Here is a 5,415-nt window from a genome sequence, read left to right on the forward strand (position 1 = left end):
GACGAGGTCTCACCAAGTTGCCCGGGTGGGTCTTGAACCCGTGGGCTCAGGCAATCCTCTCATCTCTGCCTCCTAAAGTGCTGGGATTACTAGCGTGAGCCACTGCGTCTGAACTCCCTTCATGATATTAAAATATTTTGAATTTTATAATTTTTTAGAGTCATGTAAAAGGGTTTTTTTCCTTTTATTTGAGTAGGAGTCTTACTCTGTTGCCCAGGCTGGAGTGCAGTGGCACAGTCATGGCCACTGCAGCCTCGACCTGCTGGGCTCAGGCAATCTTTCCACCTCTGACTTCCAAGTAGCTGGAACCTCCCAGAGTGCTGAGATTACAGGTATGAGCCACTGTGCTCGGCATGAAAAATGTCTTTAACAAAGGATATGTGAAAATTGCTGCTAACTCAAAATAGTACTACACCTAAGAAATTACTAACATATATTGGCATTTACTATGAAACTGGTACAAATAGTTAATGGCACATTACAAATCACACTATGGGAATATAACACAATACACTACTAGGTATACTGACTGTCCTGACAGCAATCTCTTTTTTTTAGTAGAAAAATATTTAAAATTGGTAATATTCACTGTTATTTAGGATACATGGGGAAAACATTTTCATACACTCCTGATTGGAGTGTAAACTGTGTAACTCAATTGTTCTCTAAAGGAGTCAATTTTTCTTCTTAGGGGATATCTGGCAATGCCCGAAGACATTTTTGTTTGCCATGACTTGGGAAGCAAGGTGCTGATGGTATCCTCTGGATACAGGCCGGGAGTGCTACAAAACATAAGAAAGCCTCACACAACAAGGAATTATCTGGTCCAAAATGTCAGTAATGTTGAGGTTGAAAAACGCTAGTATAATAATTTGACGCAGCAATTCCATTTGTAGGTGCCTAAAGAAACAAATCTTTTTACAGAGTTCTAATTACACATAAGAATGTTAAAATATTTTATTTATACTAGTGAAAACAGGATACCTAAATGCTGAACAACAGTAGATTAGCTGACGAAATCATGGCACATCCATATGGAGCCATGAAAAACCATGTGTATAAGATTATTTAATGACAAAAACTGTCCATGATACATTAAGTGGGAAAAAAGTTACCAACATTATAAATAGTATAATCTCATTTTCATTATAATATATACTGAGCATATATGTAACTACATATGAATGAATGGGTATGAGATGTACACAAACAAGTCTGACACAATATCCCTATCTGTATTGTACTCTGTGACTAGGGTTAGAAGATGAATTAAAATATATACAGCAGCCGGGCTCGGTGGCTCAGCCTGTAATCCTGAGCCTTTGGGAGGCTGAGGTGAGTGGATTGCCTGAGCCCGCGGGTTCGAGACCTGCCTGGGCAACTTGGCAAGACCTCATCTCTACAATAAATCAAAATGAGCCGGGCGTGGTAGAGCATGCCTGTAGTTCCAGCTACTTGGAAGGCTGAGGCTGAAGGATCGCCTGAGCCCTGCAGGTAGAGGCTGCAGTAGCCAGAAGCGTGCCCTGCCCTCCAGCCTGGGTGACAGAGACTCCTACTCAAAAAATAAATAAATAAATAAAAATAAACAAAACTGATCAAAGGGCTACCTCTTCTTGGGAAGTCTTCCATGACCTCACTTCCCAGGTAGAGTTGTCTCTTCTGTCTTTTGGGTTCATGGTCTGTATCTGGCATTCCAGAACATGTATCAGACTTTTTTATTTATTTATTTTTTTGAGTTGGAATCACTCTTGTCACCCAGGCTGGAGTGCAGTGGCATGCTCATAGCCACTGCAGCCTTCACCTGCTGGGCTTAGGTGATCCTTCTACCTCAGCCTTCTAAGTAGCTGGAACTACAGATGCACACAACCACGCCTGGCTAGTTTTTGTGATTTATTGTAGAGATGAGGTCTCAACCAAGCTGGCCAGACTAGTTGCGAACTACCGGACTCAGGCAGTCCTCTCTCCTTGGTATCCCAAAGTGCTGGGATTACAGGCTGAGCCACCGTGCCTGGCTGGACAGTTCTATTTTAATGTCTTATTCCTTCTACTAGATTTTGAACTCCTTAAAGACATGAACCATAATCTGATGATCAACTATTAGTACCCTTTCACTGTTCACTCCCACCAGAGCACTCTTGGCTAGTAGCACTATGGCTGGGAATTGGGCCACACTGTTCACTACCCTTGCTTTATGTATAACAGCTGCCATACCCAAGCCAAGGCAAGTCAAGGAGAGGTGAGGCTGGAGTTGAGGTGGAATTACAAGTCATAGGGATTTACACCTCCTTTTAGAGGTAATGAGGATGGCTTTCTGGCTGGGAACCCAGAAAATGGTCAAAGCTTCTGAGGAAGAAAGATTACAAATGGAGATGCCATTTTCTCCCAGCAAAGCAAAAGCCACAGCAATATTATCCTGGTGTTTTGTTGTTGCTGTTTTGAGTTGGAGTCTCACTCTGCTCTGTTGCTGCCTAGGCTGGAGGGCAGCGGTACGCTCACAGCCACCGCGGTCTCAACCTGCTGGGCTCAGGCGATCCTTTCATCTCAGCCTTCCAAGTAGCTGGAACTACAGGCACCCGCCACCACACCCAGCTACTTTTTTAGATTTATTTTTATTGTAGAGATGAGGTCTCACCAAGTTGCCCAAGCTGGTCTCAAACCCCTGGGTTCAGGTAGTCCTCTCACCTTGGCCTCCCAAAGTGCTGGGATTATAGGTGTGAGTCATCACACCCAGATATTCTGGTGTTTCTACAGTCAAACACTCAAGCAGCTCTAGAAACAAATACCCATAAGTTAATTTTGGTCTGATTAGCTTCTTTCTCTAGACAAATAGTTGGTATATGCTTGAGAAATGCAAGTGAATTTAAATATTAGCCAGCCCTATCCAAATAAAATCAGACAGGCAGAGTGGCACAGAAGAAGTCATGAATTTGGATGCAGATGAACAAGGGTCAGGTCTTAGCTATGCATTTAACCATTATGCAACTCCACTATGTTCCAGCCTCTCTCTCTCTCTCTTTCTCTCTCTCTCCCTATTTTTGTAGAGATGGGGCCTTGCTATGTTGACACGGCTGCTCTCAAACTGCTGGCCTCAAGCAATTTTCTCCTTATCTTCTCAAAGCACTGGGATTATAGGCATGAGCTACCACACCTAGTCAAGATTCTTGATTTACAAATCCCCATTGTGACTGCTGCAATACACAGGTTAAAAATAAGGGCTCTGGTGTCTGAAGGCTTGGGTTTGAATCTGCTTTATCATTTACTAAATCTGTGACCTTGGGCAATTTAGTTAAGCTCTCTGAGTTTTGGCATCCTCATCTATAAGAAAAGATTTACTTCCTAATAAACACTGTGAAATTAAATGAGATGATACATTTAGGGAGCTCAGAACCCAATGCATGGCATGGAATTACATTCATATAAGTATTGGCTATTATTTACTCCACACAGGGATGATATAAAGATTAAATGAGAAAAATATTGTGAAGGTGTTTACAAGTTAAATTGCTATACAAATATGAAACATTCTTTAAAATGTCATCTAGTATATCCTACACTAAAAAAAGGATGATTTTTGGAAATGATAATACTCTCCATAGGGCTAATGAGGTTGAAACCATAGATGTATTTCATTTTGTTAGACTATATGGGTCAGCACAGTTTAACAAAAAAACCTTTCTCTTTGGCCTTAAGGATCAAACTGCTATTCTTTAGAAGGACTATTATTAATGTCATTGATAACCACAGCTCCTATATATTGAACATTTACTATTTCCTCATGATGCTCAGTGCTAAACATGTTATCTCATTCAGTTTTCAAAACAACCATAAAAGGTAGAAACTTAGTCACTAATTTTTATTAAGAGATATGTTGGCCAGGCTCAGTGGCTCACACCTGTAATCACAGCACTTTGAAAGGCCAAGGTAGGAGGACTGCTTTAGCCCTAGAGTTCGAGACCAGCTTGGGCAACATAGTGAAACCTCATGTTAAAAAAAAAAAATTGGCCAGGAGTGATGGTGTATGCCTGTAGTCCCAACTACTTGGGAGGCTGAGGCAGAAAGATTGCCTGAGCCCAGGAGGTCGAGGCTGCCATGAACCAAAATCACTGTGACCAAGCCACTACACTCGAGCCTGGGCAACAGAGACTCCGACTCAAAAAAAAGAAAAAAAAAGGAAAAGAGATATATTACCTCTGAAGGGTTAGAACTCATGACAGCTCTTTACCTTAGCGGTAAAAACAGCCTGGTACAAGAGTGAAGGAAAAGAACAAGGTAAAGAGAGATTTATAGATTGAGAAAGCCAATACCTTTCAAAGAGGCTTACGCTGTGCTCATGCTAAGTCTGCAAAAATGATCATCTTACCTTTGTCCAGAGACTATGGCAGCATTTGCTTCGAGTTCTGTAAAAAATACAAAGGATAGAAACGAGATGTAGAAGCTGCCACAGGGAGATGCTAGGTGTCTGCAAGAATTCTGAATACCCTATTTAGGCTAAAGGGTCTCTGTGCCCGGCAAGATTCTTTTTTTTTTTTTGAGTTGGAGTCTCACTCTGTCACCCAGGCTGGGGTGCAGTGGTTCACTCATGGCCACTGCAGCCTTGACCTGCTGGGCTCAGGCGATCTTTCCGCCTCAGCCTTCCAAGTAGCTGGAACTACAGCACATGCCACCATGCCCAGTAACTTTTGATTTATTATAGAGATGAGGTCTTGCCAAGTTGCCCAGCCTGGTTTCGAACTTGTGGGCTCAGGCAATCCTCTCACCTCAGCCTCCCTAAGTGCTGGGATTATAGATGTGAGCCACTGCACCCAGTCAAGATTCGTCCCTACAGGGTATAGAGACAAAGTTGGCACGGACACAACTTGGTTTGTCTGGGACATATGACAGTTACTTGACCTATTTTTATTTCTACTCCAAACTGCTTGGATCAATAGAACTAAGTTCGCACTATCTGGGTCATATTTCACCCAGGTACAACTAGGTTAGTAAAATAACCTTACTCACATGTAGAAGAGATTGTTTTCATTCTTAAAATATTTCTACCATCTTGGTACTTTTTTTTTTTTTTTTTTTAGAAGATGGTAATCTTCAAATGTCCTGAACATCTACTAAGGATTACATTCTCCTCCAAAGAACTTACTCACTGAGTTTTAGAGGGCATTGTGCTTTGCTTTAAGAATCTGTCTACAAGGCCAGGTATAGCCCATGCCTATAATGCCAGTGCTTTGGAAGGCAGAGGCCAGAAGACTGCCTGAGCCCAGGGGTTTGAGGCCAGCCTGGGCAACTTGGCAAACCCTAGTCTTTACAATAAATAAAAAAATTAGCCGGGTATGGGGGTGTGTGCCTGCAGTTCCAGCTACTTGGAAGGCTGAGGTGGAAGGATTGCCTGATCCCAGCAGGTCGAGGCTGAGGTAGCCATGA

At 42.3% G+C, this 5,415-nt stretch overlaps 1 long non-coding RNA gene across 2 annotated transcripts in view; it reads right to left on the minus strand.

Moving 5' to 3' along the window:
• Positions 1–4,401, minus strand: part of LOC103276667 — a 22,787-nt gene extending 18,386 nt beyond the window's left edge. For both annotated transcript variants that reach the window (XR_505386.2, XR_002481324.1), the window contains exon 1: positions 4,361–4,401. This is a non-coding gene — a long non-coding RNA (uncharacterized LOC103276667). The remainder of the gene's footprint in view (positions 1–4,360) is intronic.
• Positions 4,402–5,415: the final 1,014 nt, after the last annotated feature.

This window comes from Carlito syrichta, unplaced genomic scaffold (assembly GCF_000164805.1).
Source record: "Carlito syrichta isolate Samal-C Ts95f unplaced genomic scaffold, Tarsius_syrichta-2.0.1 Scaffold316293, whole genome shotgun sequence".
Classification (NCBI taxonomy): Eukaryota; Metazoa; Chordata; class Mammalia; order Primates; family Tarsiidae; genus Carlito; species Carlito syrichta.